The 14,270-nt window shown below is 34.4% G+C and overlaps 3 long non-coding RNA genes across 4 annotated transcripts; 2 read left to right on the top strand and 1 right to left on the bottom strand.

Moving 5' to 3' along the window:
* Positions 1-2,585: 2,585 nt before the first annotated feature.
* LOC125665560 (uncharacterized) lies at positions 2,586-5,024 on the top strand. The gene is made up of 2 exons (XR_007366265.2): positions 2,586-3,168; positions 4,796-5,024. It is a non-coding gene; the product is annotated as an uncharacterized LOC125665560 (long non-coding RNA).
* Position 5,025: 1 nt separating this feature from the next.
* Positions 5,026-6,592, bottom strand: LOC130053200 (uncharacterized). Of its 2 annotated transcripts, XR_008801711.1 has the most exons (3): positions 6,172-6,592; positions 5,841-6,053; positions 5,026-5,238 (listed from the first exon to the last, which is right to left on the bottom strand). It is a non-coding gene; the product is annotated as an uncharacterized LOC130053200 (long non-coding RNA). The 2 variants fall into 2 exon arrangements; XR_008801712.1 differs by having other exon boundaries at positions 5,841-6,592.
* Positions 6,593-10,830: 4,238 nt separating this feature from the next.
* On the top strand, positions 10,831-13,450 carry LOC125675447 (uncharacterized). The gene is made up of 3 exons (XR_007370506.2): positions 10,831-11,028; positions 13,014-13,129; positions 13,363-13,450. It is a non-coding gene; the product is annotated as an uncharacterized LOC125675447 (long non-coding RNA).
* The last annotated feature ends 820 nt before the right edge of the window (positions 13,451-14,270 follow it).

Here is a 14,270-nt window from a genome sequence, read left to right on the forward strand (position 1 = left end):
ATGAATTTCATGCAATGACGTGCATACTCTCGTTAAGTTAAAGATTTCAATTTGTTTTCAATAAATACACGAGGGTGTGAACTGCTAAGTTTCACGCCGGCATAATCAATGACGCGTATCAGTAATTAATGACGCGTATCAGTAATTAATGACGCGTATCAATAATTAAAGACGCGTATCAGTAATTAATGACACTTACAGAATCAGTAATTAATGACGCGTATCAGTAATTAATGACGCGTATCAGTAATTAATGACGCGTATCAATAATTAATGCCATGTATCAGTAATTAATGCCATGTATCTGTAATTAATGACGCGTATCAGTAATTAATGACGCGTATCAGTAATCAATGACGCGTATCAGTAATTAATGACACGTATCAGTAATTAATGATGCGTATCAGTAATTAATGACACGTATCAGTAATTAATGACGCGTATCAGTAATTAATGACACGTATCAGTAATTAATGACGCGTATCAGTAATTAATGACACGTATCAGTAATTAATGACACGTATCAGTAATTAATGACGCGTATCAGTAATTAATGACACGTATCAGTAATTAATGACGCGTATCAGTAATTAATGACACGTATCAGTAATTAATGACGCGTATCAGTAATTAATGACACGTATCAGTAATTAATGACACGTATCAGTAATTAATGACGCGTATCAGTAATTAATGACGCGTATCAGTGCTTCATGAGAAGTCGGGCGTGAAGTGTCGCAGTTCAAATCTTCGTGTAGTTCTAAACTTACACTTACATGTACATTCCATTTTCATTCCTGTCAGAATTCCCAGCCTTTTAAAACAGACATGTATACTAGATGTTAGAATAGACATAATATATTTATTAATATCAATACATTTATTGTTTACAACTGCAACCCATTCATTCAAAAATGAAATGCGATTTTTATATTTACAATCGACTTTAATCTCTGTTGGAATTTCCAGTCGTTAAAATTGAGGTACCATGATATCTCTCAAGATTCGTATGCTCACTGTTCACAACTGTAAACGCGTTCATGAGGAAATGGCTACCATCGCCATTTGTATTTGTTGGTTTGTTATACATTCCGCAAAAACGCCGCGGTGGTATAGAGGTAGAGCGTTCGCCCTGCATGCGGAAGGTCGGGGTACGAATCCCGGCCGCGACAGACCTAAGTCGTTAAAACAGGTAGTGACAGTTCCATCGTCAAACGCTCGACATCAGATGTTAATGCCACGGGTCCTCGGAGAGGACATTAAAAACGGATGTCTCGTGTCACGGTAGATGTGGCATGCTAAAGAACCCTTACTGCTCAATGGCCGTAAGCGCCAAACATAGGCCTAAAATTTGAAGCCCTTCACGGGTCTTGTTGACGCCTCCATATGAGTGAGAAATTCTCGAGGGGGCGTTAAACAATATACAATCAATCATTTTAAGTTCCGTCGATAATTTTTCACTCATATGACAATCTAATTAAAATTAGATGTTCGATCCGCTCGCATACTCGCTACACAAACATCTAACAACATCCCGTAGAGGGTCACGTCAGAGGTCAAATTCGATTGACCAATGAAATCACCGCTGGCAAAATCATTGAATGTTTGTTGAAGCCGATAAGTCTAGAGTGATACCGAATTTGACCTCTGACGTGACCCTCTATGGGATGTTTTTAGATGTTTGTGTAGCGAGTATGCAAGCGGATCCAACATCTAATTTCAATTAGATTGCTCATATGAAGACATCACCAGCTGTAAGTAAAGTGCCACAGCTCAGGGTCGTAGCAGTGAGGGTTCTTAAACATGAAAAGACCTGACGTGACAAGAAACCTCCATTTTTAAGATCATTTCCAAAAGACCCGTAATTCTCATTTCTAAATGCCGAACGTTTCGCGAAGGAGCAATCATTACCAATGTTAACGTCTTAGGTTTTATGTGACCATGGCACGAGCGGGGCTCAAACCCATGACCCCCAGATTACGAAGCGAACACTGTACCACTGCTCGCTATCGAAATCATTTGTAAAGAACCTTGGAAATGTAAATATAATGAAACATCTCTTTACATTTTTATCTTTGTAAAAACAGTAATCAGACTCATTTAAAACTTAAAAAATTCAGTGAGGAACTAAAGTTGGTTTGTAACATAGCCAAACCCTGTGAAGTCCAAATAGCCTCTGAGAAGATTTGATCAGGTACTAAGCCACTTTATTTCTCCTACCCAACTTATATATAAACAAGCAACTTTGCAATATGACACAAACCCGCTTTCCACCACGATGATGCACGATGCGCCGTGAACCAGAAAGATTATTTATGTGACATCAATAGTTAGGATTCCCGTGGGGATCCGGGTTAGAATAGGTCCTCAGTACCCCTTGCTTATCATAAGAGGCGACTAATGGGGGCGGTCCTTCGGATGAGACCGCAAAAACTGAGGTCCCGTGCTAAATGAAACTGATGAGGATTGAATTCTTATATATGAACTTTCAACTTTCAAAAAGGCTAATCACTGCGTATGAATACACTTGGCCTGAGCGGTTTTATGTTTAAAGGTCAACTGAAACGAAATATAACTTTTTCCATATTAAGTATGTATTTGCTTCATCTAGATCGTATAAAATGATTGTGCGGGTTTGTTCGGTTCATTTTGGTCATATATCCGCGATACGCGCGGATAAAGATAGCGCACCTGTGTCAGAGCAGAAAATATTGCGGGAGTTATGCCCCTTTACACGAACCCGCCATATTGAAACTAAAGACGCTAATCAGCAGGTGACGTCCGGTAAACAACGAGTAAATATGGTGTTTTGTGCGGTTCCTGACTGTAAGGTTTAATATAGACAGAGTAACAATGTTTAGTTTCCCTACACACACAAAAAATTGCGGAATTTGGGTGGGGAAATTAAAAACAATGGATTAATTATTGGCCGTCGAAGCACTCTATTGAGGACTGTTAGGCCTACATAATAAGCCGTCCATCAGCTGTCCATGGCATGGTCTTTGCATGGAACACTCAAGAATGCAATGAAAGAAAAAGCCAATCCCAATTCTCTTTGATTACAAACCGCTACACGTAGCTACAAAGACCTGAAAGGGCCGAAAACGGAAAACAGATTTGGACTTTCCCCTTCATAAACAAAACTTCCAGAGCTGTGGAGAAAAGAACGTAAGTTTTAATGTAAATGATATTGGCTTTTTTATTGACATTGATATAGTATGACACGATTTATTTGTTCTCTATACGAATATCCTCTACCCCCACCCGTCACACAATTATTTCATACTGAAGCTTATTTTTATTACCCCCCCCCCCTTCATGCAGTCACACAAGTCATTCATAACTGAAGTTTACTTTCATTCATTTGTTTATATTAGTTTATATGAGTTAGAAGTTGATGACAATGTCCGAATCATTCTTCCCCCACCACCCAATTCCAAGACAATCAACAAAAACAACCAATTCCATTCAATGTCATATGATCCTGCCATTCAAAATGATTAAATCATGAATGGGACAAACACTTATGAAATGACTACACAAACCACATATGGAATAATTGCAAGATTTGTACTAGAGACACAAAATGACATGAATTGTATTATCAAATTTGTTTTCAAAAATATTACACATTGGTGTAAATTTAATGGATACTTTGAATGTTCAATTGTTCATGTAACATACATGTACATACATATGTATACAAGTTAGGTGAAGGATATCAAGTAAATATCTATGAATATTATTCTAGATTGAAGTGAACTTTTGCAAATGTGTAAATTAGAATCATAGCCAATATGCATGTTAAGTAACTTTGTATAAAATCTGAATATTTTTTCACTTGTGTTCTACACTCATGCCCTTTAGATTTTTTACACTTTGTCCATGATGTTAGTCTCGATACTGTTACTAAATTTGAATACAAACTCAATACAGTGTCAAACATGAAAAAATTGTAAATTTTTCTAAAATTCATTATTTTTATGCCATAAAGGTAAATGATTTTAAAACAAGTAAATATAGGACACATATTTGTACTGAGTTTTCTCTGAAGTACAATAATTAATATAAAATCCAGAAATAGGTATAGAAAAATCTACACAAGTAGTAGTACAATAAAAATATCACTAGTCGAGTATACTTAATCAGCTTTATGATATACATGCAACATGACTAAGTACACATGATCCACATTTGATTAATTAAATGCAGAGCATATATTTATTTATCCATGCTGATACTATGCAAATTTCCCAAGTTACAGAACCCCCCCCCCCCCCCCCCCCCAAAGAAGCAATTTTACAATTTACTAAATAGATAAATTGTGAAATTGATAAATGAATATTTCTTACAACCATAGTTTTGATAATATTCTTATAATTATGAGATGGAAAATTAAACTTGTATCATTAAATAAATCCAGTTGTTGGAAAAAGAAACGGAATACATGTACAAATTTTACATGTAGGTCAATTTTGACCATTGACATACTTATTTTCATTTTTATCTACTAATTTGCATTAAATTATTTGAAATACTTGAATAAATTAGCAATTTCAATCTAGAAAATATTAAAGAACATTGGTATTTAATAGTATCTAGACATTTATTTTACAATGCTTCATTAATATGAAAATTAATTTTCTGCGACATTTGAATTTTTTTGTTTTTCTTCACCTCAAATATGTACATTTTTTAAATTGACCCACATAATTAGTATGTATGTGAGTGGATATTCATAATACTAGACAATAAGTACATGTTTATTGAATTGTAACGTTTTGTTATATTTCAGATTAAGCCTTTGAATTGATGCAGGAAGTGATCAGTTTGGCTCCTACAGAAACTCCAGGAAGTTAATATAATGGATGTTGTTGGTAATTCTCCTGCCCCGATCACAAATTCCTACCAACATGTGTCAAACTCAGGTGACTGGGACCTGTAGACCTTTTGGATTTAACCCAAATTACATATATGTAAATTGGTGATTTATATTATGTACAATATAAAAACTGAACATCAAACTATGTTTACTTGTTTATATTTATTTATATCACTTATGAAAAATGCATTAAGAATTTATCACACATTTAAATTAATACCAAAGGGTATTTAAATCCACAGTACTGTTGTGATGGAATGATTTCTTATCATAGTCACAACGCAGGATAGAAGAACTTTCCAGTTGTTTTTCCCAAGCTACTACCAGATCTCCAATATGCATGATGTCTGTAAAATCTGTTAAAAAAATTATGAAGAATTTTAAAATTTCAAATATAATTGATGACTTTCATCTAACCAAAAAAAAAAAAAAAAATTGGGGGGGGGATGGGGTTACTTTAAATATGAATGATTTTTCAGGAATTAATTTCTGATTTAAAATTGATATAAAATGTACACATGGTTAGACAGTAAAATGGGTAAAGATAAAACATAAGAAATTGATTGAGGCACATTTTATGTTTATTTGAAAGGAAGTGCATAAAAGGGTCAACAATTCAGTGGGTTTAGATATTGAAATAGGAGAGGTTCATTATGACTATGGCTCATAGTGAATCAGGAGACCGAGTGCCTGCCCCATTGACCATTGACATACTTATTTTCATTTTTATCTACTAATTTGCATTAAATTATTTGAAATACTTAAATAAATTAGCAATTTCAATCTAGAAAATATTAAAGAACATTGGTATTTAATAGTATCTAGACATTTATTTTACAATGCTTCATTAATGACTATGACTATGGCCGTGTCATAGTGAATCAGGAGACCGAGTGCCCCCCCCCCCCCCCCCCCCCCCCCCAATATTAACTTTGAGTAATCATAACAAAATACATACTTGTGAATCAATTCCCCCTCCTCCAAGGGACCAATATTTTGTATGCATTCATAATAAGCTGTTCCTATAACCAATCTGTTGAGACAGTTTGCCACAACAAAACCTTCGTGATCTGTGATGCAGGACACGCCCACCTCTTCAATCCTATGCACTGCAACATTTGGACTCCCTTCTTGAGGGCATTGCGATGACATTACTAGCCTATATGATCACCTGTTAGAATAATAGAAAACTAGTCTTAGAAATACATGCTGATGCACTTCTGAGCTTTGAGTAATCGTTTCGTTTTCATTAAAAGTCTCATATAAATAATTAGCCTAAATTAACAAACCATTGCATATCGACCTCGCATATCAGATGGTGAACAGGTGAAGGGCATTCGTCCGATTGATCCTCGCTGTTTTCTGAATAACTATCGTTTTCCACTAGTGGGGATGCGTCTCGCTGTACAACTGGTTCGTATTGGCAGGGCTGCACATTAACACTAAGCGATATATCTATTTCAGGAATACAATCTTCCGAATGATTTTCATATCGTGCCGCCATATTGAAATATCAGGTTCGCCTAAAGGGCAGATAACTCATACAATAAAATTTACCGGGTTGAAATTAACGATGTCGTATCTACCTGGATGATCGAAACAAAAATTATTCTTATGTGAAAACATTTAAGGAATGGTATTTTCTTACGGAATTTATTTGAAAAACGAACTTTGAAAATCGTTTCAGTTGACCTTTAAAATGCAATAGAAATGTAAGTATAAGAACCGTCTTTCAGTTAAGCAGTTATATACCTCGAGCCTCGTCACATCGGCGTATTGGAGGGAGCGATGACGCTCTCCATTCAGTGATTTAAAAGTTTGCGATTCGGGTTCTTTTGTTGATATTGTGATTTCAGTTGTTATTTAGCAAAACATCTACTTTTATAAAAGAATTCCTCCCTTTATTGTGTCCGCTTGCTGTTGGCGATAACAAGTGTTATATCATACATTTGTTTATACGAAAGGCATGATTTTAAAAACCAAAGTACATAGAACGATAGAATTTGTAACCTGCTACATTAGGTTAATTAAAAAAACAAATGATTATGTCAACAAAATAAATTAACAATAATTGACAGTTTCAGTCATGGCTTTATTTATTGATACGCAAGATGAAAACAACAATAACAGGATGCACCCAAGGTGAATATTGAATAAATCATATACAGTGATACATGGCTGAAATGATAGGTAATGATATAACGGAATTGCAATGAGCAGAAATCAATGGGTTGTATACATTTCATGTACAAAGACAATAATCTACACCGACTTCTTCAACAGTGCATGCTGCAGAAAGATCACAGTCTAATGATACAGACGGCCATTTATTGGCCGCATACCATGGAAAATAAGAAAAAGAGCAGACTTAAAGAAAATGTCGGGTGGGAGTCTGGAATGCACATGGTGCGTATGCTGCAATTGTTGGCTTAGTAGCTAAAGGAACCACTTGAGATGGGGGTGTTTCAACTGTTGCCACATTGGTTTTGTACGTTTTGAAAGTCCTGGCGTATAGAGAAGTGAATGGTCTCTATGTCTAGATTTCTTGGCGCGCAGCATTTTCTCGAGCGAATTTTAATAGTATAGAGAATATTCATCGAACTTTAAAAATTGTCCTTGTTTTTATTTTCAATATATCATTTATTTACTGGTATTGATGAAATGAATCTATCATTGATATTTCCCTGAATTTAATCCGTTACGTACATGTACATCTGGAAATATGGTGGACGAGGAGCAAGAAAATAAAATCAAGAAAATGTCATTACCTCATTACCACCTGCATATGGAGTTTACATGTACGTCTGTCAACTGATTCGATAGGCAAGAGATTGTTCTGCATGTGTTCAGTTTTTAAATCGAGAAAGGCTACTAACAAACACGTTGATGGTGAGGGGTTCCAACGGTCTCTTTTAAAGTCAGCATTTCGCAAATTCTATGATCGTCATAACGATCTAATTTTCCACTACAATATATCATTGCGTAAAATGTCGTCTGACATGTTTCATACTAATTGAGACCGTTCTTTTCACACTGATTTTGACTACGGATTGCACTATTTACTCGAACGAGATACATGACTCACGGCGGGTGTGACCAGTCGAAAGCGGATGCTTACTCCTCCTAGACAACTGATCCCACCTCTGGTGTGTCCAGGGATCCATGTTTGCCCTACTCTTAATTTTGTATTCTTTGTGGGAGTTATGAGATTGATCGTTGTTCGTTATCTTCACCTTTTCATTCTTAGCTGATAGACAAAATGAAATAAAATACGTTCCAAAAATTGTAAGTAGTGTTTGCCCTGCTCTTAGTTTTGCATTCTTTATGGGATAAATGAGAATTATCACTGTTTGTTATCTTCACTTTTCCATACATTTATTCACAAAAGTTTATGACAAGCGACAGGTAGACTTTGTATGGACCGATTTGTTGAACTTTGTTGGTTGACGGAAGGTGGGAATGGAAGTTCTCAACTCGCATATGTGATGGATGCAAGTACAAGTAGAATGGGGAATGTGCATGTAAGGCATCTTACCTGGTCTATGTATCTATTCATCTCCATAACAAGACTTATAACCCATATTAGATGCCATACACGCTAGAGAAACCAGTCAAACTTAAAACCTGTTTATCATTTTTGATTCTTCAAACTTTGATGACAAGAAAACAAGACATTTGACAGTTGGCGCTTGTTTATGACTTAAGTTATCAGATCGTACTTGATCACCCTTTCAATGTGCAGATCACATATCAGTTTACCCCTATCAAATTGACTAAATAGATCCCCCGTGTGCTTATTCAGCGGGGTGGTTAAAGACTTCGTTTCAACAGATTTCTTATCGCTCTTATGTTACCTCATGTAAAATTCATTATCTCGATAACTTTTAGTACCTCAGTAACATGCATATGTAAACCATGTAGAAAGTAAATATTGTTTTTGTACTAAACCTATTGGGTCAGTTTATTTATCTATTTTATTATCATTATTTATTCATTTATTTGTTGTTGTTGAACGTCGCATGAAATCACACCTTGTTAAAATACAAATGTGACTTGTGTGCAGTAATGCTTCACAAATTCAAATGATTTTTCTTTAGGATTAGTGATGAAATATACCGCAAATGTGGTCGGCAATTAGTCCACACACCATTAATAAATCAATCATTAGAATCTTTATTACGGATATTTTCGATGAACCAATGAATATCAATTACAGTTTGATTGAATTATTTCTAAAGTCCTCGGAACATTCCATGGAACTTGAATTGTCTGGCGAATTATTTGATTTCAATGACAATCCATTTTTCTTTTAAATCTAAGTTGTAAAATATTGACTTACGCAATAGATGTTTGCATATGGCTTGGGTGCTTTTGATCAGCATTATATGCCTTAAATAATAAATATTTAGAAAAATTAATGATTTATTGGACATTTTGATATATGAAATTATATAACAATTTTCATTCCATTATAAGCAATTAACAATTATGATATCGATCAGTGATTATTTTTCTTTACATTCAGACCAATGTCGTATTTTTTTTCTGATTTCTAGATTTTTAAAGTTCGTATATATATAATATAGGTAAAACAAAAACGCGTATTGACCAACAGCGTTAGTGAACACACCCATTATTCATTACTCAATTTGATAACTATCTTAGTCCGTGCAAGTACAGATATAGGTGTGTAAATTTTGCGATCTTAATTTCTAATTCACACCTTTACAGAAATTAAGGTTAAAGTGATTCAGTTTACAATATTTGTTTCCAATCATAAAGATTTCCATTATGTGATTTCAAAGACAAATAGCCATTCCATGCGGATCAAATGAAACTATGTGAAGGATGTGATGTAGGACACATCCTGATATTTTACAATATGAATCGTATTTAATTGTGATTAGTTCAGAGTAATAAACAAAAATATTAAATAGACCTTCTTTGCAAAAACAAATATCAGAGCGCGCCCCGTCTCGGGGAAAAATGGATCCGCGCATCCATTCAAAATATCTTTGAAAAGATAATCTACCCCTTCTGTGATATCCTGCCGCCTCAATTCCAGGAGAGAGAGAGAGAGAGAGAGAGAGAGAGAGAGAGAGAGAGATCAGACAGAGAGAGAGGGGGGAGATATCAGAGAGAGAGGGGGGATCAGAGATAGAGAGGGGAAGAGATCAGAGAGAGAGAAGGGGGATCAGAGAGAGATCAGAGATAGAGAGGGGGAGAGATCAGAGAGGGGGAGGGAGGGAGATAGATAGAAGGGGGATTCTGTTGACTTAGCGTATCTAGTTTTGGAATAAGATTAACAATATTGGGTGTAATTGTTGACATTTTCACTACTTCCTTGCTTAGTTAAGGATATCGAACAACATAAGTAATAGTCCTGATAGTGGTATAAATGTACATATATGTTCATCACACAAAATGTCCACAAAATGTACAATATTGTATTGCAAATCGATTAAACTTTTATCTCACTGTTAACGTCAAAACTGGTAGACAGCGTGGCACAAATTAATGATGTAATGCTACATTGATTGCATGCGTGTGGACACAAGTTTCTCCAATATGTAACTGGTAATATCTTCAGAAGAAAACGAGTATCAACGGAAGACTCCTAAGTTTTTTAACTGACTTAGTTGACTAAATCTGATCACATATTGGCTTTTTGAATTAGCGTTCAACAAAATGAAGAACTTTATTATAACATTTACGTGTAAATCGAACCTCACGATAGTACATTTTGGAGTCCTATTTGCCGGAAAAAACCCATATACAGGATTCTTATCTTTTAAGATATGTTAATCATACGGAAAGAAACTTAAAAAGGTGGTTTCATCATTAATGTTACGGGCAATTTAGCTGTTAACACGACCGTTAATCTTTGTAAATTGCACACGTTGATTGGTTTTTAAATATCATTTGTCACACGATATCTAGATTATCTTCCCGACAAATACGAAACTTTGACATGTCTAATGATATGAAAACACCCTCATACACGACTTTAGAGAGAATCATTGCGTATTTAGAAAGCGCACCACAGAGATCACTCCAAAGTTCTGCTTAACCCTACAGGATGGATTACCGCAGTATTATTGTCTACGTCATTTCCTTGTTACTACTGTTACTGATGCTGATTTCAGGTTCGTATAGTTTTATGTACTGTTTTTATTTGTGAAGAGTCAAAGTTTCATTTCTGTTTGTTTGTGTGTATGTTTTTCTTTCTTCTTTTTTTTTTTTTTTTTTTTTAATTTTGGTTTTGTTTTGTTTTGTTTTGTTTTTTTGTTTTTTTGTTTTTTCATCCTTTTAAAAAATTTTTTTTTTGTTATTATAAAATTTTGTTCCTTGATAATAAGGCGAAAAATAGATCATTTTTGTTTCCTTTAATGTGTATGAATACGGAATGAGTAGAAAATCTGTTTACAACAACATATATTTATCAAAACCAACATGATCTGCCATCGCAGTGGAAATGGACAGGCTCGCTCTCCACAGAAGATACACAGGTATATGTGATCCGGTATTGTTAGATCATGGGTGTAATAAAAGGATTTCGTGTACATTCTTAAAACTTTTATACGCATCTCTTGGGAATGCGTTTCCATGTTATACAATGCGAGTTAATGAAGGAAACTACAAAGTCGATCGCCTAGAATTCAACGTTGTTTGAAATAATATGAAACGTTATATTCAAAGTAAAAAAAATAATAATAAGCACATTCATTTAAATAATGACAAGAATTATCAATCAGGTCATTTTGGTTTTATGTAAATATACCGATGATTTGAGCATATCAATGCGAGCTGCATAACCTGCGTGGAATTTCTGTCAAACAAAACAATGTGAATACATGTAGTACTTTAAGTGTTGCAGTTACATTCAGTCTGATGTTTCATATCTAATAGGATTTAAATGTGCAGTCTACAAATGAAAATAACCTTTTCAACAAAAGTTGGTGCATGCGATGTGTCGGAGTTTAAATACGATTTACTTATACTCTATATATACGCATCATAGATTTAAATTTCCAATGATGTACAGGTCTTCTTCGAAAGTTGCGCAATGTTTCCTACAGTTTTCTGTTTCAACAATCACAAAGACAAAACTAGCATTTTAATTTTGCAGTGAATGTGAAATATTGCTGTATCATTGACAGTATGTACTCTAAATGACTAAACTTTATAACAAAGACAATCTACATTAGATGTGAAACAGTGTATAGGACATGGTTTTATTTATGAAGAAAAGATGTTTTATACCTTTGAAATTTTTGTTTGTTTGAATGGAGTTTGTTCAGTTCTAATTTTATCCCAATGTTAGCACAAGTAATTTGATATATGTATGCATGTTTGAACGCCGGAATGGTAAATAGAATCGGGCCTTGGCTATTGCTCATTTCATTTACATACATGTACATTAATTGAGCTGCTGTTGTATGATACAGTCTGTAATTGATCTAAAGCTTTTTTAAATTGTTTACTTTATCCCACTAAAAAGCTGCAATTTTCTGATACACGTATACAAATTTCAAGAAAAGCAATTTACAAATGTAACATCATCGATGTTAGAATTATACAAGATTGTCGAAGTTTTTGTTGAAAAGTGTACATGATATGCATATATGTATTTTTCAAAAATACGTCATTATCTTTAAAATATCATATTTACACAAATTCAGCCCTTTTAATTTTTTATGCTTTGTGAGAAAAAGAAACATTGCATTGTATGTTTTTTTTTTTTTTTTTTTTATTTTTTTTTTTTTTTTATCTGTTTTATTTTTATTTTATTTTTTGATGAAAAAAATAATTTCAATTTAAAAATTTCGTGAGTAGAATTTGACTTTCAATTTTCCGGAGAGCATGACATTTCTTGACCAATTCAACGGTTCAAGGTTAACGACGACGAAAGAACGCTACTTAACATTAACGGAATAATTGATGCCTGATTGTTACGAATCTTACCTTAAGCCCCCCCCCCCCCCCCCCCCCCCGGTTTTACTCCCATTCTAAACAAATTTTAGGATCATTTCTATAATTGCTTAAATATCCTATCCATATATTTCAATAATATACCGTTGGTAGCCTTCTCTCGTAAATGTGGAAAATGAGACAAATTGTTGTATTCCAGCTTCAGACAGTGCTTGTATACAAACAACGACAACTACAACAACAACACAGGCTCCAACGACAACACAATTTATCCCTGTACCCTAGAACAGATCTACACATCACAAGAAGGAAAGGGTTAGTGTATTTCGCTGTTGAATAATTCAAATACATGTACATGTACTCATATTATTTTCAAAAATGTTTTAAAATGGTGTTTTCTATTTCATTTCGTACATAAACAATTGTATCTAAAGACATGAAAAAATATGTGTGTATATGTACTAGTATCTGGAACCTCCAATACTATACATTTCAAGAAACTGTGTTTTGAAATTTTTTGAAGATTATAGGTAAATTTTGTTTTTCAGGTGATAAGATGAAAATAGACATTACGGATATGCGCAGTTGAAAGGATTGAAAATGTGCATGTACTAATACAATAAATTTCAACTTTTACTTTTGTGTTCATTTCTGGGTTGACGTAGCAACACGATTCTATATTTTAAAAAAATCTGTTTGTTATTTTCACAAAATATTTATCCCATGATACAGGTAATTTTTCTAATCTCGCATTCCTATAAAAAGTACACGTTCTCAAATAGATCTACCCGGTACCACGTGCCACATTGGCGCCCACCATCCCCCAAATATTTCAGGAAATGGAATATACCTTAGAACTGTCTTTGCCTCAAGTGACACTCATATCATAAGGAATAAAATAAATTTCCTTGAGTAAAACAAAAATACCTACATAATGTCAACAAAATCTCTTTTAACATAGTCAAATCAATATTTTTAAAATTTAATAAGTTCTATGAATTTAGGTAAACTTAATTTATTAATTTAGGTAAATTTAAGTTGGATAGTGTCAAACCTATGCTTACAAGGTAAGAGTTGGCTTTGATGATATGACTAATATGAGGTTGTTTGTATATATATTTGTTTTACGATCTATTCCGGGATATTTTACTCGTGTAGGGATGTCACCAGTATTAGGTGATGCGACACAAACTGTCAACCTATACATGATGCCTACAGTCGTAGTGTAATGGGGGTTCTTTCTTCCGTGACGTGGGGGCATCCGTTTTTTGAGGTGATATATCCAAAATACCGATGGCTTTCATTTCTATTGTAAGGCGTTCGGTGTATCAGCGGTTACTACCTATGTTTGACACGGCGCTAGGAATGAGAATCGAACCCGAATCTTCCGGCGGCGACTAGATCACCCTAACCACTGGCGGCGACTAGAGCACACTAACCACCTAACCACTGGCGG

This window comes from Ostrea edulis, chromosome 3, assembly GCF_947568905.1.
Source record: "Ostrea edulis chromosome 3, xbOstEdul1.1, whole genome shotgun sequence".
NCBI lineage: Eukaryota > Metazoa > Mollusca > Bivalvia > Ostreida > Ostreidae > Ostrea > Ostrea edulis.